This window comes from Cervus elaphus, chromosome 19 (genome assembly GCF_910594005.1).
Source record: "Cervus elaphus chromosome 19, mCerEla1.1, whole genome shotgun sequence".
Taxonomy (NCBI): domain Eukaryota; kingdom Metazoa; phylum Chordata; class Mammalia; order Artiodactyla; family Cervidae; genus Cervus; species Cervus elaphus.
The window spans coordinates 72,913,662-72,935,078 of record NC_057833.1 but is presented as its reverse complement, the minus strand read 5'-3'; the positions used below and the strand labels follow the sequence as shown (position 1 = coordinate 72,935,078).

At 53.8% G+C, this 21,417-nt stretch overlaps 1 protein-coding gene across 2 annotated transcripts in view; it reads left to right on the top strand.

Moving 5' to 3' along the window:
• Positions 1-1,356: 1,356 nt before the first annotated feature.
• The window catches only part of ADARB1 (adenosine deaminase RNA specific B1), a 113,903-nt gene continuing 93,842 nt past the window's right edge, over positions 1,357-21,417 (top strand). The window contains exon 1 of one of the 2 annotated variants that reach the window (XM_043874057.1): positions 1,357-1,561. The gene's annotated coding sequence lies outside the window, so the exon portion shown is untranslated. The remainder of the gene's footprint in view (positions 1,562-21,417) is intronic. The other variant, XM_043874058.1, reaches the window with a different exon arrangement.

The window sequence follows — 21,417 nt, the reverse complement described above, 5'->3', positions numbered from 1 at the left end:
CGGCTGTTTCTCTTGCTGGTGACTGAGTCATGCCCGGCAAGCAACAGCTGGGGCCACAGGGGGTCCCGGCCCACAAACCATGGGAGGGGAGTGGCCCATGGGAGTCCCAGTTAATACGGGCTGCACCCCAAGTAGCAGAGATGAGCCGTTCCACCTGCTGGCCCTCAGAATCACGAGCAAATAAAGGAATGCTTCAAGTCACTTAGTTTTCAGGTGGTTTTTGTTCATTAAGGATGAACTCCTAGGAGGCATTACAGGAGTCTTGACTTCTCCACGCCCTCACAAGCACCCCTTCAAACCCTGTGCTGGCACTTAGCCCTCAGGAGGGCGCTGGCCTTGCCTGGAGGCTGGCTGGCCCCGAAGGCAGGTTTTCCTTTCCGTCAGATAGCAACCTGAAGCAGATAACTGGCCAGCTGCTGCACTTTCCCCTGTGGTTACATTATGCTCCAAGTCACTGAGTCTCAGAGCAGCTCAGTTTTGTCTGATGACCAGGAATAGCTGCAAGAGGGAACCATCCTGGAGCGCTGCACTGGCCTTTTCCCCCACATTTGACTTTTCTCCCCCATTTTAACAGGAGAAAACAGGCAGAGGTCCGCAGAGACAGCCTGGCCCCACAGCTGAGGAGGGCGGCAGTTACACTTGACCTCGGAGACTTGAGGTCATCGGCCTTGCGCAGATGGAGACCCCAGGCTTGCCCGGCTGCCCTGGCGGACCACCAGTGGCCCACGTGCATTCAAGAACTAGTTTTCCCTACCCAACTATTTTATGTTGAGTAGACCTGCGGCCTCGAGTTGCTTATTCCGCTCTGGGACGTGGCACTTCTTCAAATGCTTGCCGTCCGGTGTGCAAACGTTCTTGGTAGATACAGGCAAGAGTCCGCGTACTGCCCGGCTGCAAGAAGCTTTCACTGCCTCACAGTAAACCCACCGACCACCAGCCCCAACCGCTCACCTGGACTAGCTTCTGCTCGCACCCAGGGCGCCCCTGGGGCCTTGACCCCACCTCCTCCTCCTCCCAACTAGTCCCGACCTGACCCCGCACAGGCCGGATGCACCTTCACGTCCCGCTGCCGGCGCGCCCTCCAGCGCAGGGACTGTGTGGACCCGCTCTCCTCATCAAGGGCTTCGTGCTTCAGGGCGGGGGTCTCGAGGTGCGGGCCCCACCGGGTTTCCCGCTTCTCCCGCCCCACCCGGGTCCCTGGAGCCCACCCCCACCCTAGCACCGCGTCCCCTCGGTCCTCCGCGTACCACCGGCGGGGTTCGCCGCGGCATACGTGCGCGCGCCCTCCTGCGTCGTGGCGTCGCTCCCCGGCGTGCGCGCGGCCGGCGTCGGGGGCGGTGGGAGGGCGGAGCCGGTGCTGGGGGCGGAGGGCGGAGGCTGAGGCGACTGCTGAGGCGGCGGCCTGTCTGGCCGCGCTCGGGGGCGCGCTCGGGGGCGCGCTCGGGGCCGCGCCAGGCCACGGCCAGCGCGCCGCAGCCCCCGGCGCCCGAGCGGAGTCCCACGGACTCGCTGTCCGAGCCCCGGCGTTGAGCTGCGCGGAGCTGAGCGGCCCGCGGCTGAGGTGAGGCGCGCTGGCGGGGGCGGCAGGGCGGCGGGGTCTGGGGGGACGGCGGGGCTCGGACACCGCGGGCGGACACCACGGCCCGACCACGCTGCCGGGCAGCGCTGGGCAGCGCCGCGACCGCGTTTATGTAAGCGCCGCCGGGCAGGTGGTGAGGCCGCGCCGGGCATGCGGCTCGAGCGGGACCCGTGCTGCCCCGAGCCCTGTCCGGAGGGGCCGCGGCCGCCCGCGAGGGTAGGCTTCGCCCAGGACGGCCCCGCGTCTCCTCCCCGGGCGCCGCATAAGCGCGGGATGCGCTGCGCTGCGCCGCGCCGCGCCGCGGGATGGAGGGAGGCTGCGTTCCCAGAGTGAAGCTGCGCCCCGGCGCGTGTACACCGAACCCGGGATGGAGGGAAGCCTGCGCCCCCGGGGACAACCCTGTCTCCTCCCCGGGGGTGCCGTTTCTGCTCCGGATGCGCTGCGCTCTAGGGAGGGAAGGCTGCTCCTGGGACCAGGCTGCGCCCGGGACGGCCCCTGGGTCCCCTTCGGGAGAGCGCCGTGTCCGCGCGGGGTGCCCTGCGCTGCGCAGAGGGGAGAGGCACCCCCAGGGGGAGGCTGCGCCCCCGGGGAGGGGAGGCTGCGCCAGGGCGGCCCGCGTCCCCTCTCTAGGGCGCAGTGTCCGCGTGGGATGCTTTTCGCCGCGGGCGTCGCGGGGCGGGGAAGTTCCCGCGGGTGCCGGGAGTCTGAGGCGACTGGGGGCTCGAGGTGAATTCTGTCGTGGTCAGATCTGCAGTAGGAAAATCACCGAGCTGTGAACAGGTCTGGGGGAAGGTGTCAATATGGGCTGTGGACGCTACAACGGGTGGGAGTCCCAGTGTTCAAACTGGAGAACCTGAAATGTGTTCTAATACCGATTTATATATGCGAGACCCACAGCGCCGTGTTTGGTTCGCAGTTCATATTTTTAGCCAGCAGGTTTGGGTTGTTACTAATGATAAGGGCGTTTATTTATTTATTTTTCCCCCCTACACAAGCAATAGTGGTTAGCATTCAGTCCTCTAAGTATAAGGAAAACTGGCTTGGTGTCTGACTTTTCTACTCTTAGTGCCCTAATTGAAATGATGATCAGTTAAGTTTTGAGACTTCCGTGGTGGCTCAGACGGTAAAGCGTCTGCCTACAATGTGGAGACCCCGGTTCGATCCCTGGGTCGGGAAGGTGCTCTGGAGAAGGGAATGGCAACCCACTCCAGTACTCTTGCCTGGAAAATCCCATGGACAGAGGAGCCTGGTAGGCTACAGTCCTTGGGGTCGCAAGTTTTAGCTCTCTTTGATATCTCCTAAATTTCCAGTGTGTTTTATTCCTTCAAAAGGTGCCACCTAGAGTTACATTTTTCAAAACCTGGGTTGTGTTAGGAGCAGTCTGGGCAGTGTCTTTTGATACCATGGTTTCTCCGAGGCTGAGATTCCTTTACCTGCTTGCAGAGGGTTTCCCTGAGGGGAAAGGGAGAAGGAAAATGCAAAGGTTGGCTGGTACCCTTCCTTCTGGGTGTGAGAAGTCGCTGCCCTCCCTGCAGGGTCCCTCCAGGGACAGGGTCCCCTTCCCAGGCCACCCACAGCAGAGCCCGTAAAGTATTGGCTGAGAGTGGCTGAGCTGGGTGGTGAGCCCGCTCTGCTGGGGTGGAGGCAGGGACTGACCCCTGCTTTGCAGGGAGAGCCTTGCCTCTGAGTGGTGTCCTGTTTGATGTCTGAATGTTCCTGAGACTCAATGTATTCAGGGACATCTTCAACAAAAATTGAAGCTGTAAGTGGAAGGGAGAAAAAAAAAAAAAGAGGCCTTTCCGCAGGGGGCAGTGGTGAAAAGAAAATTGGTCCAGCTCTGAGAAAGTGATGACACATGGCTCTGGAGATGCAGCGTGCTCATGAGGTCAGTTCTGACCTGGGAGGTGAAGGACAGACAGTTAGCTAGTAACAGCTTCCTCAAGAAACTTCTCAGCTTATGGGTGAATCCAGTCCTCCGTAAATTTACAGGTTGTGAAAGCATCTCAACCGCTTTTAGATTGGAGTAGGAACATTCTTTAAATTTATATTTATCTGGTGGACGAATGAAGCAGACTAATTCACTTGACAGGTACTTACCTGTGTCGTGCTGCTCACTGTTTTAGGCTCCTTTGATGCAGTGCTGAACAAATTAGGCAGAGTTCAAAAAAGCTTGAAAGCTGGCAGTTTGTTTTACTAAACAGTGTTATAGTATTACATTTTAAAAGTTAAATCTATACTTTTAGTTATAAAATTTTAAAATGTATACCATTGAAATTTGTATTTATAGATGTGAAAGTATGAGCATGCGTACTGCACAAAGGTATAAACACATAAGAAAACCCCATTCCACTCCACCCCCAGCCACTCGGGTCCCTGCCACTGCTGTGGTCATTTGACTGTGGATTGTCCCAGCAGTAGTCAAAATATACATGATTATGTGTGTGCTTTAATATAATTTTTAACATCTGCTAAAAGTACTGCAGTGAATTTTTTTTTATATATTAGTGTGCAAACAAAATCCACTAATCATTTTTTATTAATTGTCAAAATTCCTTAGCTGTAAGGTTTATTTAAGAGCTGGTTTGTATTCCCTTGAATGCTGTGATGAGCTATGTAAGTACTTAGCACCAAGGAATTTATTTAAATATTTAGGTTGGAGATAGTTAGAAAGTACATTTTAGAGATTAATAGGTGAAGCTATCCAGCCTATAGAAAACTTGTTTAAGAAAAGTTGTTGGAGGAATTCCCTGGAGGTGTCAGTGGTTAGGACTCGGCGCTCCCACTGCTGAGTCCCAGAGTTTGATCCCTGGTCAGGGAACTAAGATCCCGTTATACAAGCAAAAAAAAAAAGTCAATCTTAGTATGAAATAAGAGCTTAGAGAGGTCAGATTTTGTTGGAAAACTTGATGGTTTTTTGTGTCAATTTTCTAAACGCAAATTTCCAAATCTGAAATTTGGTGTGATAGAAATGCCTGTGTGTGTGCTAAGTCACTTCAGTCATGTTTGACTCTTTGTGACGCCATGTACTGTAGCCCACCAGTCTTCCATGTCCATGGGATTCTCCAGGCAAGGATACCGGAGTGGGTTACCATGCCCTCCTCCAGGGGATCTTTCCAACCCAGGGATGGAACCTGCATCTCTTATGTCTCCTGCATTGGCAGGCAAGTTCTTTACCACTAGTGCCCCTGGTAATGCTGCTGTTGAAAAAAAAAAAAGAGAAAAAAACCTTTAAAAAGTATGTTCATAATATGTGAGGCAGGAAAGACAAACAGAATTTCATTTAAAAATTGTAAGTTGAAGTCATTAAGATTTTCTTGTTCTGAGAGTGACTTTTCTTTCCAATGTTACATTTTGTTTGGAGTGTGGACAGAGGTGTTCACCTGGCCTTGCTGTATTCTTGGTGGTCTGATTAGGACTGCTGGCTGCTGGCCTGTATGTGTGTGTTGTGTTCTAGGAGTGTACCAAAAAGCGAGTTTGGTTTTCAGTTTATCTTTGTGGTGGATTTAAAATGCAGGGAGCAGGGCGGGGGTGGGGGTGGGGGGGAGTAGCTGAGAGGGCCCTGGTATTCTTGCGGAGAGTGCAGTGATTCCCTGGTTGCATGGAGGGCAGTTTCGTTTCATTCCCATGCTCATCCCACAAGTATTTGCCATGTGTCAGGTCCTGTTCTAGGTGCTGGAGACAGGGGAGTAAACACAGCAGGGTAGTTCCTGCCCTCAGGGGTTCACATTCTGGAGGAGATGAGGATCGTAAACCCCAGCTCCAGTCCTAAGTGCTGGCCAGAGAAAACCATAATTAAAATGATACGTGCACCCCAGTGTTCACTGCAGCATAATTTACAGTAGCCAAGACACGGGAGCAGCCTAAGTGTCCATTGACAGAGGAATGGGTGGAAAGATGTGGTACACGCATACAAGGGAATGTTACTCAGCCACCAAAAAGAACGAAATAATGTCATTTGCAGCAACATGGATGGACCTAGAGATTATCATATCAAGTGAATTGTCAGGCAGAGAAAAACAAATATCATATGGTATCACTATATGTGTAGTTAAAAAGAGAGATACAAATGAACTTATTTACAAAACAGAAATAGATGCACAGACATAGAAAACAAAATTATGGTTGGTTACTAAAGGAAAAGTAGGGGGAGGGATAGATTAGCAGTTTGGGGTTAACATACACACACTGCTGTATATAAAATAGATAACCAACAAGGACCTACGTACTGTAGGGGACAGGGAACTCTACTCAATGTTCTATAATCACCTATGCGGGGAAAGAATCTGAAAAAGAATAGATGTATGTATATGTATGAGTGACTCATTTGCTGTACATCTGATATTAACATATCATTGTAAATCAACTATATTCCAATCTAAAATTTACAAAGACCTGAGTGCTGTGCTGGGAAGGGGATGGGACCAGCAGGCTGGGAGGTTCTGTGGGGAGAGCTCAGGGTGGAGGGAGCTGGGCGCCGCCTGGCTGGGCACTGGTGAAGGGGATTCTGGACTCACAGGTTGGCCCCATCCCCAGCTTCCTGTCCCTTGCTGATAATAGCCAGGAGCCCAGTGTGGCCTGGAGGGAGGGAGGGAGGGAGGGTGGCAGGAAGTGAGCCCAGAGACTGGCGGCTGGCTGTGGCTTGCGGAGCCTGGCTTGGGGTGTGGAATTTAGACGGTAGCCTCAGCCTGACTGGGGCTGCCGGCCTGCATGCTTGCCGTCCTCGTTGGCGTCACAGCCTTGGACAACAGATGACACGATCTGCTTTCTCTTTGAGAAGAATTGCTCTGGCCGTTACACAGCAGTGTTTATTGGGAGCTTGTGGTGTGCCAGGCCATTTAAGTGCTTCACGTATATTAATTAAATTCTTGTGATCATCTGTAAGGCAGGCAGTGCTCTCAGTCTCCCGCATTACGTGTGCGTAAAGCTCGGTGTAGGGAGACCACAGATCGGGCCAAGGGTGGACTCCCCCGTCCCTGCCCAGGGCTAGAGGGGAGCAGCAGGGCCATAGTGACCTGCTGGGGCCTGGCACCAGGGCAGAGGTGTGGAGGCCACCGATTTTGGCGTCATTTTGTACTGTTAACCGGAAAATGCTGCCCATTCGCCTGCGACACAGTGCTTTCCTGTCACTTGTGTGCGTGTGCTCACTTGTACCCATTGAAATAGCTTTCAGACTTTACGAATAGACTTAAAACCATGCCAGCCTCACTTTGACGTAGAAGGAAAATGAAAGTGAAATTCAGTAGTTATAAAACTGCTTTTCACCTTTAGAATTTAGTTCTTCCAGGTCAGCGCCACGGCTGGGTATGCTGTGCTGTTACCATCTGTTGCTGAAACGGCGTCTTTCTCTCGACTGTACCACTGCTGTCTCTGGGGCGCGTCCAAGCTTCGGACACACGATCTGATCCCCGGAGTCTGGGTGCTTTCTGTCCTCCCGGCAGGTGTTAAGGAAAGGTTTCCGGTCCTTAAATGATTTGTGGACTGACCCGTTGACGGGGTAGGGAGCTCCTTCAGCCATGCCTCCTCGGGGAACTGCTGGGCTTGAGTGACTGCTCAGCCCCCACCCCACCTCAATGTCGCGACAACGTGGGAAAACTCAGGTCTTAGGGCCCAGGAGCCCTGGCGTGTTTGCTGGCGGCCTGTGGGGGTTGCTGGCAGACTCTGAGATGGAACAGCCCAGAAACGCCCCCAGGTGTTGGCTGGCAGAGCAGCCAGCCAGCGGAGCTGTGAGGTGGGGAGCTGTCGGGTCCTCAGAGCAGGGCCCACCCGCGGGTCTCTGACCCTGGCCCACCGGCCGTGTCACCGTCCAGCGCTGCAGTTTTTCTCTCCCGTAGGAGGAGCGGCAACCCTCGTCCTCCATGGCCCATGGGTCGATAGCCAAGCTGATGTAAAGGGCCTGAAACAGTCGTTCACTGGCGGTACTTAGGAGGGTTTACTCTGCTTGTTATCTCTGTGATCAGTCATTGAGTAGAGGTGTGTGGGTCTGCGCAGAAATTCAGGGTTGGGTTCAAGGAGAGGCTGGGGGTCATTTGTGTATTGCTGGTGTTTGAGACTATAGGCTGGGCCCTGGGTGTAGACAGAAGGGTGAGGACTGAGCCTGGGGGCTTTGGGCATGGGGTCCACAGAGGAGGAGGGTCTGGGGTTTGATAAGAGGAGGTGGCCTGTGGTGGGTGGAGAGCATCAGGTGTGGAGGACCCCCAGGAGGGGACAGAGTAACGGGACACTGACCGGAGGGTTGTGGGCTCTAGGGAGCTTTTATTGTTAATTTTCAGGTAGAGTGATTGTTGTGTGTCCTGGGGCTGATAGGACAGGTTTCTAGCAGAGGGGAAGCGGCCAGGGTGGAGCAGCAGGGCGGTACACCACCACTCCCCCCCAACCCCCGGAGAGAGGCGGGACTTCTGTGCATGGGAGCCTCTGAGAATATTGCTAAGAGACACACTGCCCCTTTGAAAGGAGGGCATAAAATAAAATATAATTTTGTGCTTAGCCCAGGAACCTTGGGAACTGTGCTGTCGGACTTAGGATCTAGTTTCTTATTAGCTTGTGGTGCTAAACATACCTTGGGGCATCCTTACAGAAAGATACATGTGGAAATGGCATTTTTCTTTATTAAAAATATTCACTTGTCTTTAGAAGTATCATTAACTCAACTAGAAGTTGGCACCTTCATTCACCGAATCCATTCCTGCGCAGAGGACTAACCAGACTTGGCTCCTGGTTTGCCCTTTATTTGTCTGAAAGCTCTAGAGGGAGGTGCGTCCAGCTGCCCCCACCGCCTGGAGGTGGGCACTGTTGCTTTGGGCCCTGTGGGCTGAAGCTCTCCTCAGGCAGCAGCATTCACTTCCAGTTGCCTGGTGAAATGGTAGAACATCTTCCCTGCGTGTTGATTTGTACTGTGTGTGGTTATTTGGGGTTTTTAGGTTTGGAGTTGCGAAATGTCAGCCTTCTCAGCGGTTCAGTCAATAGGATGAAACACACAAGGCCCCCCGACCCCTTGTCCTCAGGCCATGGGGGAGCCGAGGGGGAGCTGGTCATGTCCCCCTGCCCTCTGTGGATGTGGAGCTTTGGCTGGGGACCTTCTCCGGCCAGACTTGTGGAAGGGGACACTCTGCCTCTGGGAGCCAGCCTTCCTGTGGGATGATCCAGCCAGGTGGAGGTGGGGGGCAGACATCCCGCCCCAAGGCGGAGGCCACTTATCAGAGTGACTGAGGGAGGCTGGCAGCCTTCTTCGGGGTGTGCCAGCCGTGGGGGCTCTCCTGGGCCTGGGGAGGGCCTGCAGAGAGGGGCAAGGGGCCCTGGAGCAAGACAGGAGCCCGTGGCGGAGGACAGAGACCTGGCTGGAGCTGTGTGGGGCCGCTAGGGACAGTGGTGTCCGCCGAGTCAGCAGGGTTTGGTGATGCAGGGGGTCTGGGAGGCAGGGGACCAGGAGGGTTAAGACGGGTTCTTGGAGCTGTGGATCCGATGCTGCTAAGGCCAGAGGGTCCGAGGTGGGGAATCTCAGTCATGGGCGTCAGCTTATGGTGGGTTCGGTTTGAGTCTGCACATCACTTCCCCCTGCTGTGAGGTGTGCAGAGTATTTATCTGTACATACGTAGGTGTGATCTGTAGACATAACATGCATTGTTTGTGAAAGGCAGGCGCGTGTGTGCTTACACTTCTGTGGGGCAGGACTTTGCTTCTGTCAGCCATTCCTCACAGTACATGTTTCATTGCCCCTATTTTTCCAATCAGGAACTGGTAGAAGAGGCTCAGTAACTTCCTGGGAAAGTGGAATAATTAAATTAAATTATTATTATTAATAATTTAATAACATTTAGCTGACATTTATTAAGCCCCTGCCATGTGTCAGGTGTGATGGAACCAGTTTAATCTCATTTACTCCTGATGGTAATCTCAGAGGGTTCCCGTTCTGTGGAACCATGATTGTCCCCTCTTATCTGGCTCACCCCAGTAGCTGCCTTACAGCCTCCCCTCCATTGCCCCCTGCCCTCCCCACTCCTCCCCTCCCGCTGTCCGTTCTTGACCAGCAGCCAGATTCAAGCCTGCACTAGAGCCCTGTACCCGCCCCCATCCTGCCCTCCCCTCTGGCCACCCCTCCAGCTGTCCCATGGCTTCACTCCTCCATGCCCTTCCCTCCCCCTCCCCTCTGCTGTGGACCCTTCAGTCTGTTCTGTTCATCTGCCCCCCTGCCCCCCGCTCCTTTTACCAGCCTGCCTGGCAGAGTGGAGGCCTCAGGAAGGCAGGGATCTCAATTCTGTCTTTATCCTAAGGGCCCAGAACAGTGCCTGGCAGATAGAGGCACTTACCAATGTCTGTTGAATGAATGAATAAGTTTTTCTTACTTGCAGTGTAGGTAGTAGAATCCGAAAGGAAGCTGTCTGCCTCTGAAAATATGTTTTTTTCCACCCAAGCATACTGCACCCCCAGCTGCCCCCTCCCCCAATGGCTTCCATTATTGTACTTGGTGAATCAGTCATATATTTACGGCCCATATGTCTGTGTTATCTCCAGATTTCTGTGCTTTTCTTTGTAGAACAGAAACATTTACAAAACATTCGAACTTGTTCTGAAACTATCAAGTGCAATATAGCAGTTAATCTGTTGAAAACAGGGAGTTCTCAACTTGAAAAAAAAAAAAATTAGCTGTGTTCTGCTAACCCCTTTCAGGTGACGTTGAAATGCATCCTCATAAGAACTAACAGTATCCGTTGTAGAGAAGTGATATTCCTAATGATACAATGTATCAAGTGATACATCTTGATGAAAGTGAGGAAGCTTTGAATAATTCTGGGAGATATCAGAAAAGCAGCCAAATAAAATGAAAGTAGATTCACAGTGGAGGCTCAGAGGGTTTAAAGGCTGGAAGGAATGTCGTTGAAGAGCTGTTTGGCAGGGGGCCCGAGGTAGGGTGCGCTGGAATGGGGCACTGGCACTCCGTCCAGCCCCACTCCCACGCGGTGGGCTCTCCCGCATCCCTCCCGCAGGTCCTTGAGTGTAAAGGGGTGGTCGAGCTGGCGCTGTCCAAGGTCACACTGTTCCTAGAAAGCTGTTGTACCTGGGAGTCAGATGACAAACTCTGGGTGCTCTGAGGGTCCTCAGCCAGCTGTCACCAAGTGTAGGTCGAGAACAGCGCTGCGAGGCCAGCACGGGGCGCCAGTCACCCGGCGGCTGTGGCTGCACACGCGCCTGGGCTCGGCACGAGGCGTCCTGTCACCTCCCGGACCCGCAGCTTTCCTGAAGGAGGGCCAGGGGGGGTTCAGGACACAGGACCGGGGCGGAGTCCTGGGTCTGACTCGCTGAGGAAACACTGGTCTCTGGGACGTCCAGATGACCCCTGTCTCTTGTTTTTTCGGTCTCTGGGGACGAGACTAGCTTGTACTCCGTCACGTCTGACTCTGTGTGATACCATGGACCATAGTCCTCCAGGCTCCTCTGTCCATGGGATTCTCCAGGCAAGGATACTGGAGTGCTGGGGAGTCCAGATGAGCCCTGTCTCTATCTTCTCAGTCTCTGGGGACAAGACTGTATTAGTTGTTGAATTAAATTGGGTGAGGATTGGGTTTTCAGGTTTTCACGGTGATGCTTTCTACTCTTTAATTTTACCCTCCAGTGAAACCAAGGGTACTGATGATACTTCCACAGGAAAAGCAGGTGCTGTGTGACCTGGCCAGCGCCCCTCAAGTTCGCCCTGAGCTGTTAGCCCTGAGCGTGGGCAGCACAGCTGGGAAGGAGGCGCTTGATGGCTTTCAACATTTCTCTCCGAAAGCCTTGCTGTAGGAAAAGCGGGGCTTTCCCTACAGTTTATCAGGGCTTTGAGCCACGCACTAGCCGTGTAGCTGGGTAAGGTGCTCAGGACTTGTGGGGCCAGAGCTCTGCTGGGAGCAGCTGGGCGGGGGGGGGGAAGTGCTGCACGGCCGGTGTGTGCTATTCACGGGCACAAACCCCAGGAGCCTGCCCAGCCTCACTGGTGGGGGAGAGAAGCCATGCAGTTGGATAGATGGTGTGCACAGTCAGCCTGTGGCCTGCATGTCCATCTTCAAGTGCTTGGAGGTCGTGGGCAGGAAGTACAGGGACCGGCAGGCCCTGGGGAAGTTTTGCTTTCTTGCTTTAAAAGCTAGCGTGAGCTTCACCCTCGGTAAGTGGACAAGTCAGCGCTTTTCATGAATTTCTGAGTTGTGCACCTAGGACCACAGCCCAGTTTTAAAACATTGCCATGACCCCAGAGTGCCCCTTGTGTCTGTGGTTAATTCCTATTCCCACCTCCAGCTGTGAGCAACCACTGATTTGCTTTCTCTTTCTCTAAAGGTGCCTTTTCTGGGCATTTCATGTAAATAGAATCGTGCAGCATGGAGTCTTTTGAATCAGACTTCTTTCGCCTCACGTGACTTTTTTGGGGTTCGCCTGTGGTGTAAGTGGATCAGTGGTTTGTTCCTTTTAGTTGTCAACTAGGACTCTGCTGCATGAGGGTCACACACCTGTATTACCCTCCACCAGGGACGGGCATTTAGATAGTTTCTGCCTTTTGCCTCTGTGAACAGTGTGGTCTGAGTGTTAGCGGGCGCGTCTCTGTGGGAACCAGCGCTCAGGTGGGCTTAGGATGATGGCACAGCCTCTCTCAGGACCCTAGGCACACTCAGGCCTGTCCCTGCGAGGGGCACTGTGCGTCCGGAGCAGTGTGGACCCGTTACTTCTGGGATGAAGTACCATGACGCGATGGCACCCTCGGGATCGAGTGTGGGGCTGAGGAACCCTTCCCCAGTGTCCGGCTTTTCCTTTCACTCATCAGAAGCCATCAAGGAGGAACTCCAAGGTTTGTTAAAATCCACACCTGGCCTGCAGATGCCACGGGCTTCATGCTTTGACCCTGCAGTCCTCTTCCAGCAATTCAGCCCGAGGACTCACCACTAATAAGATGGCAATACAGACGGCAGTGACCCAACTGTGCAGTCAGGGGCAGGCAGATGGGCTGTGGGTGACCACACTGTAATGAGCTATGTGGAGGTGTCGGTCTCTGATCTGAGGCGATTTCCAGAACATACAGGAAGGGAGTTGGGCCAAGCACTGGAGCGTGGCCAGCGAGCGCCCTTGAAGTGAGCAAACGTGTATCTGTGCCTTCGTGCGGAAGGGAAACCGAAAAGGAAAGCCAGGGCGAGAGGGCTGGGGCCCTGGCTGGTGGAAAGCAGGGAGGACGCAGGAGGGTGAAGGGCTGGCAGGGGTGTCTCTGAGCGACCCTGTCAGTATAGCCCAACTCTGGGAACCACAGACGCCAAGACAAAACAAAAGAGTGTCAGCCAGGATGTGCAGGACCCAGAATGCAACAGAGAACCAAAGCTCCGTGTAGGAGAAACAGTCACGGAGCTACAGTGGGGGTGGGGAGGGATCAGCTGGGTTTTGGAAAACAAACTTCTCTGGGTTCTGTAAGGCCACAGACAAGAAGGGCTGCACACCCTCTGTCCCTCTCTCTCTCTCCCAGGGCCAGGTTAGCGGTGCAGTGTCCACACAGGTGGGAGAGCGGGTGTGTGGTAGGGGCAGGGTCTGGGAGGAGGGTACGGACAAGGGGAGGGGGCAGAGGAGCCTGGGCACTGGGCCGGAAGCAGGTGTCCGTGTACACAGATGGGCAGAGAGAATCAATGTCAGAGCCCAGGCCACTCAGCTCCTCAGCCAGTCCCCCAGGGAGAGTCAGGGGCTCTCCCGAGCAGAGAAGCAGGGAGAGGAAGATGCGACTGGAAGCCCTAGGTGCAGGAAGCAAGGAGGAGCCCGGCAGGGACCGGCCCACATGGAGGGGGTGGGGCAGAGCTGGTGGGTCTGAGTGACGACCTCCGTGGCGATGGCGTGGCTCATAATCCCTAGAATAAAGTAAAGCCCATCACTCCATGCTGGTGCGCATAAGCAGCAGTCAGTAACCAAGGAGAGGGGAACCAAAGAGTTCCAGCTAAGCCACGGGGAAGGAGTGAAGACACAGGATCACCGAGAGGCAGACACCAGGGTAATAATTACTTTAGGCAGGGCTCAGGACTGGTGCTAAATTAGTGAGAGTTTGAGGAGAAACAGGATATTTGTCTCGTCTCAAAGTATCTGTTCCCCAAGTTACTTATTTATTGAAAAGGGAAAAGCAGTAACTTTAGAGTGGAGAGAGCCAGCAAGACAACACCCCACCCGATGATCTGGGCAGTGTCACCCGTGATAAGACAGGTCACCCTCGTGCCCTCCCTCCTGCTTGGGTACCGGCACAGTGCAGGCCTGCCCCACAGAGGACGTCCCCAAGACACCAGGCCAGGCCCTTCACATGTCCACATCCCGAGAGACTGGGCAATTGAGGCGGTCTTGGCCTGGAGGGGCCTAAGGAGACAGGGCAGCGAGATGTGTATATGGCTCCTAACTCTGTCCCAGGGGAGGGTCAGTGTCGTCCCAACGAGAAACTCTGATGCCTTCTTACCGGAAGTTCTGGCCACCTGGACCGGGCATGGAGCATTCTGGAGACATGTGACCTGCACCCTCGGCAGAGGGGCATGGCTCTTCCCAAGGTGAGAGCATCTGGGTGGCCTGGACGCAGTGGGCAGAGACCCTGTGACCCAGAGGCAGTGACCTCCAGAGGCACAGGTAGGGGCATCTCAGCAGCAGGAGGGTTGTCCTGGGTTGTTCTTGATCTTTTGATTTTATTATTTTTTCCAAAGTGAAGTGAAAGTCTCTCAGTCATCTCCCACTCTTTGCTACTATACAGTCCATGGGATTCTCTAGGTTGGAATGCTGGAGTGGGTAGCCTTTCCCTTCCCCAGGAGATCTTTTCAACCCAGGGATCGAACCCAGGTCTCCTGCGTTGCAGGCGGATTCTTTACCAGCTGAGCCACAAGGGAAGCCCATTTTTTCCTAAGAGAAATTTAAAATTTTTAAATGTTCAGATTTGTCAAGTCTTTTGCTTTATGACTTGGTTTTGAATCTGCGTGAGAACACTTTACTGTTTCAGGAGTCGTTCTTCTTCCAACCGTCTTCTGTTGTTTTCCACACAGCCTATTAATCCACGTGAAATCTGCTTCTGTACAGTTTGAGGCCAGGATCTAGTATTTTTTCCTGCTTGGCTAGGCAGCTGCCTCAGTTGTTGCTTGCTCTGCCCTTTGCCCAGGGTTCAGAAATGCCATTGTATCCTGACTAAATTTATTTAATTTGCTATTTAACTTGCTATTTATTTTAATGTTTTCTCTCTTTTAGAATGTGTCTCTTCTCTCCCCCTTGTCCTGTGTGCTTTTGAGACATGGTGTGCAGGGCTGTGCTGATCGATGTTTAACAGATGGCTTTTTTGGTGCTGGTGCTGGTGTAAAAAGCCCTGATTTGTAGCATTTGCCAATTTCCATGGCGTAAATCTTCTCACCATCACCTATTTCAGGATACTGACAAGCTATTGGCTGGTGGTCCTGAGATATAACAGTTCTCTCGAGCTGGTAGAAGTTTGCCAAGTTTGGTGGGCAGCCTGCTGACTGATGGCCACGCCCGTGTGGCTCACGGGACCATCTCAGACGTCCTCTGTGCTTCCTGGCCGTCCACACTGGCACCCATGCCCTGGGTCTAACCTTAGTCACCCCGGGTCCTTGCCCCGTCTGAAGCCCTGGCATTATTTCCTGTGTTCACAGCTCCTCTCTCCCCACAGCCACCTCGTGTAGAGAGGGTAAGACATTGGGTCACAGTGAGCTCTGATGAAGAATTGAACATTGGACTCATGATTACTATTGTGGCACTAATTTTACTAGAAAACAGTGAGGGTTCTCTGATAGTAACTTTCTTTAAATCTGAGGGGTTGCTAGCATGTTATAATCATGTAGCTTTTCATCTTCCTTAGTATTAGTTAGGGTCTTTTCCCTTCATTTATTTGTTCAGTCCTTCAGTGGGCATTTTATGAGCATCCATCAGTGTCAGGCATTTGGGTGCCAAAGGTATGCTGCTGCTGCTGCTAAGTCACTTCAGTCATGTCTGACTCTGTGCAACCCCATAGACGGCAGCCCACCAGGCTCCTCTGTCCCTGGGATTCTCCAGGCAAGAATACTGGAGTGGGTTGCCATTTCCTTCTCCAATGCATGAAAGTGAAAAGTGAAAGTGAAGTCGCTCAGTCGTGCCCAACTCTTAGCGACCCCATGGACTGCAGCCTACCAGGCTCCTCCATCCATGGGATTTTCCAGGCAAGAGTACTGGAGTGGGGTGCCATTGCCTTCTCCGGCCAAAGTTATAGCAGTGAATAAAAGACTCAGTCTCTTTCTTCTCTTTCTTCACCAGTGGCACAGTTGGTAAAGAATCTGCTTGCATTCCAGGAGCCACGGAGATGTGGGTTTGATCCCTGGGTCAGGAGGATCCCCTGGAGGAGGGCATGGCAACCCACTCTGGTATTCTTGCCTGGAGAATCTCATGGACAGAGGAGCCTGGCGGGCTAAGGTCCGTGGGGCCACAGAGTTGGACATGACTGAGCAACTGAGCACACACGTACTCTTCCTTCATAGAGCCCAAGTGCTCATATACCTTTAAGTTGTGTGTGTTTCTGCTCTGATCACCCTTGTGAGTTTTCTCCTTAGACATCCACTTGTCTTTGCCGCTAGTGTTATCTTAAATCAACCCTAAATTAATCCAATTTCTTCCACTGCTCCAGTTTTGAAATTCCCTGCTTCGATGCTAGTTGACATTACCTTAACTACTTATGCAGCAATTTCTACTTTTACCAAAATCTCACCAGGAAAAGTTAAAGAATTGCATCTGGTGACTTTTACGTTAGGAAAGTTCAGTGTTTTTAAAGGGTTTGATCAGTAGACTAATTGAAGAAGTTTAGTGAAGTGACGCTGTTTATGGTGTGTGGCTTGCTGTCCGAGGAGGAGCTGGGGATGAGCTGGCGGTCTTCCGCTACAGTTCTGGTTGGGGAGGCAGGTGTCCATGGGCTGCTCCCCACCACCGTGGTCTCATCTCGCTCTGGACGGCATCAGGGTGTATGGGGCTGTGCCCTGGCAGCTCGGCTGCTCTGAGGGTGGGATACCAGTCACCGATCCTTGTTAGACGTTCACTGGGAGCTCTGGAACCAGGAGAGGTGGAGGAGGTGGGGGCCAGGGCTACAGGCCATGGGCTACAGGCCAGGAGAGAGGAGGCTTCTGTGGGGAGGAGGAGCAAAAGGACCTTGATCTGGGGTAGCCGGCATGGGGGCAGCTGGAAAATTAGGGTGCAAGCCGGCGGGCCTTGCAAGTTTTCTTCCCATCTTTGCTAAGCTGATTGGGATTTCTGCTTTTCAATCCTTTGCACAATTAGTTTGTCTTTAATTTAAAAGTCAGTATTTCATTTTAATAGGAAAAATCAGTTGTAGTTTATTTATTCAGGATCTTAAAAGACCTCAGAGATCAACTTTGCTGCCCCTCCGGGAGGATATGAGGAAGTCAGATGTGTGAAAGTACAGCATGGGTAGGCCTTGGCTCCCGGCCCCCGAGTGTCCATCTGCACAGAAGAACCTTCCAGGGAAGGACGGGTCACTGCTGCTAGCTGTTGGTCCAGAGGTGTGGTCTGGCCCTCAGTGTCTAGGACAGACATAACCTCTGAGAGCCTTCTGCCATGGGTGACTTGTGACCATTAGTAAATGCTCTGTGAGCTGGCGCTCCTTTCTCTTCTGACTGTATTGCAACTGGCTTATGAGGAGGATTTATTATAAAAATGGATGTAATGGAAAGCGTTTTTCATGGGATTAGATATCTTTTGGTGGGGGTATAAGCTACACCTTGGAATTCAGTCTTTGAAAGTAACAATTCTGGGGGTGAGGGCTTAATCTGAAGGTTGAATCCTCACAGACTACCTTTAAATCTTAAAATTCAAGAACCCTTGTCAGAAGTAATTTTCCATTGTTGTGGTCCTATTGGATTTTAAAATGGATACATCTTATTAATCTGTACTTAAATGTATAAGTCAGATACTAATAGTATCACAGAATATGAAAACAAAACATCCTTCTATAGATACCGGAAGAATGGATGAGTTAGAGATTGTACCAGACACAGCAGATGAGGTGGGGGAGGTCGATGAAGCTATGATGGCTCAAACCTAACTCTTGTGTCCTTATTTAAAGTGATTTAGTGAGTAGAGCCTCTTAGTACTGTGAAGTAGCAGTCATTTGTCACCATACATTTGTATTCTTGGTTCTTTTTCTTGAAGGGGGATCCTGGGTCCTATAGATGTCGAAACCACTGTCACCTTGAGCTTCCTAAAGCTGAGGAAATCTGTGTCCTGCTTTCTAGAGCCGAAGAGGTAGTCTGTTACAGGCCTCTGACACCCTTCTGGGGAGTCTCAGATTGCCCCCACCCCTGTGTTTACACAATAGTCACAATGAAAACCAGGAAACCGAGGCTCTGAGATAAGTAAGGTCTCTGGGAGGAAGGAAGCTTGGCTCCCGACACCCTGTGGAGTCACACCCACCTGCACGTGACTCTGGCCAAGAGGGACCTCAGGACCCTGGCTGCTGGGCGCTGGGCACTGAGTTGGGGGCAGCTGCTGGAGGATGGCCTCCTTCTCACTTCCTGCGCGGCTCTGGAGCTGGACCCAGGCTGCGGGGCCCTCTTACACCCTGGGCACTGCTGTCCCAGGGCGGCTCCTCTCCTGCTGGCTACTTTCCAGACCCGCTGGCTATCAATTTCATGGCTATCAATTGGAAGAAAGAGAAGCGGGACCTCTCATGGTGCCACCTTCGGAGTCCCCATTCTGCGGTCCTCTGACTTTGCGGCCCTGGGACCAGCCTTGCCCTCCACGGGGAGGCTCGGTGGGCAAGCTCAGGACTACGGTCTCAATTCGAGGGCACAGCCGCTCCTGGGAGGAGGTAGAGGCCTAGTCTGGGGGTGCAGGGTACAGGCAGGCCTCCTGGATTTCTCAGTCACAGTCTGGAACTTCCTTCCTCCATGTCTTTCCTGCTGGGCACCTTAGGGCTGGGCTTCATGTCCCTGCTGTACACGGTGCCCAGAAGAGGTTTGATAAAATCTGATGAAATAACTTGCCTTCCGGCATTTCATAGGACAGTCTTTTTAGTTGCCTTCTCAACTTGTGACTCATCTGAGTATTTGTATTGCTCTATGTGATTGCAACGTTTTTATTCAAAGCATTCTTAGAGGTGGTGTCTTGTTTTTAGTACATAATGTCTTTTTTGTTAAGATGGGTTTCTGGTGATTTTGTACATAAAAAATGAGGCTCCTTTCCGAAGAATAAATCAAATTATTTGTTCAGAAATGTCCAGAAGTAGGTTTCACAACTCCGAGAGCAGCTGGGTTTAAACACAGTCTTCAATGTGTCTCGTTAAAGGCCCAGAAGAGCAGCCAGTGCAGGGCTGCTTGCTTGTCTTTATTGAGGGTGGGTTCTCCCCAAGGGCTGTAGCCTACTTTGGACCCAATGCTGGTTTGTTGTCTGAAGTCACCTTTAGGGTGGGAAATCTTTAAGTAGAGTTTGGAAAGCTTTGGCTTCGTTCCCTGGGGTGCTTTTGAATCGTGGGTTGGGAGGATAATCTGCTTCGGATGCTTTGCCGCCACTGCCGCCAAGTGCCCTCTCTGCTGTCTGGGCTGGTGTGGTCACTGGTCGGGACACCCCTCTGCCCGGAGAAGCAGCCCCAGAGTGTCTGCTTCAGTGAGCCCTGTCCCCCCGACCCCAGCCCAGGTGAATTCACCTCCCTCAAGTGCCAGCCTGGGGGCTGTCTGCACAGGCGCCTCCCGCCTCCTGGCCCCGCTGTCAGCATCTCCTGGGCTGTTGTGGTCAGGTCGCCTCGCCACCCCTCCACGTGGCTCTTCCAGCCCCTGGGGACCTTCTTTGTTGAGTGGCCCATGCCAGATTATCTTCCTGTCCACCCTCAGCCTGAGACCACCCTCCCTCCTGCTCTGGGGTCAGGGCCTCTCCTGCCCACCCCTGCTCCCCACTGACTGGCCATGTGCTCAGTCCCCCTCTCAGCTTCGCTGTGTCTCAGCCTGGTTGTCATCCTCACCTCCCAGTTCCTGTCTCCTGCTTGAGCCTCACTCCAAGCCGTGGGCACTCCTCCTCGGCTTCCTGGGTCTGGACTTGCTCTCGAGAAGCCCACCGTTCATCTGGCCCCTGCAGGCATCTTTCTGGGGGCACATCCTGTCCGGGAACCCTTCTGGTGAACTTCCCGTCACACCAGGAGGGCACTCCCTCGGCAGGAGTTCACAGTCTTCCCTCCATCGCCCTGTGTGCTGCTCTGCGCCCTCCCTGCCCCACCCCGCCCAGGGCCGCAGTGTCTGCTCTTCCTCCCGTGGGCGATGGCTGTCTCCTGGTGTTCATGGGGCTGCTGCGGCTCCCTGTTCAGCCCTCCGCGAGCTGGCCCCCTGGCCTTCCCACCCCCTATTGTGAGCACTCAAGGTGCCCTATTTGCTTGTAGGCACGTGTGCTGTCTGTCCCCTGCCCTGGCATGTAAGCTTTTGGAAACCAGAGGCGGTCCTGTGTTGCTGGGGGCTTTCTCCCGGGCCTGCGTTTGGCTCGGGGTGGTTTGGCAGCAAGTAGCAGACCACCGGCTCCTGTCGGGGGCTGGGACCCTCCGTCTCTCCTCTCTATTGTGCCACCATTCCGCTGGCTCCTTGGTCTTGCTCGGGGTGGCTGTTCTGAGGGCAAGCAGGGGATGGGTCTTTTTCAGGAGCCCTGCTGCCACCCCGCTGGCCGGGAGGGTGTCCAGAGTCAGCCTCTGCAAGGAGCAAGGAGATGGTCGGGGGAGGCCTGGCAGGGCTCTAGGGTGTGGCCTCCTGTCACCTGCACCCACTCTTCTTGGCTCAAGTTCCTCCATGGGGAGGGCCCCACACCCCGTGGACAGGCTCGTGGAGAAGAGAGGAAGCCCAGGCTTGTGGGACGACATCATCATTAGCGTACAGGCTGCTCCTCTTTCATTTCAGATTAGTCAGACCGACCCCTCTGGTAGTGAGCATGGCGGGGCAGGTGACCTCAACGGGGACGAGCCCCTCCTGCACAGTGACTTGAGGAACTGGTCTCGGGGGTGGGCCACCCTCCCCCAGACCATCGTTGCTGCCTCCTCCCTTCTTGAGGATGAGCTGGCTTCTCCCCTCAGGGCAACAGGAGCAGGAAGGAGGCCTCCTCATCCGCCGTGGGCTTGGCCATCTCCAGTGGGGGGAAGCCTGACATGGGGCGGCCTCAGGGATGGTGGCCCTGTCCTCACACAGCCCCTGATGCGCCCCCCTCATACCTCTGTGACCCCCTCCCGGGGGGCCCTGCTGACCCTTGCCCCCTTCTTGCTGCCTCTTTGTGGCTTCTGAGGAGAAAGCCCCCCCGGGGTTGATTTCATAGTCCTGGGGGCCAAGGGGCACCTCTGGGGACACCCTTCTGGGATTTGGTACAGGTGTTCCCCCGGCATTCCCTCCGACCCCCGCCACCTTGTTTCCTGCAGGGAAGGGGCTGGGTTTCCTCTGCAGTCCCCAGAGAGGGGTGGCAAGAGCAGGTGGAAGGCCGCTTCAGTTCTTCAGGGAGAGTCACTCACCACCAGGTAGGCCCTGAACCTTCTCTTTGTTAGTTGATGGGGATGGAACAGAGCTTTGCTAGAAGCCTGGGTTGCAGGAGAGGAGGCTGGTGGAGGGTCTGTGGGCGGCAGGCGGTTGTGTCTACTGTCAGAATTAGGGCAGGTGGAGCGCTCAGGCGTGTTGGGGCTGCGTGTGGGGTGCAGGGGTGCCTTTGCCTGAACAGAGCTTGCTGGGAGGCAGCTGTAGTGATGGGAGGCCTGGAGCAGCAGGTCTGTTCTGCCTGCACACACTTGGACGTGAAGGAGGTTTGCTTTTCCGTCTCCAGCTGCCGCGGAGCTCTGGGCCAGGGCCTGCCAGGAGCACAGTGCACCCCCCGCT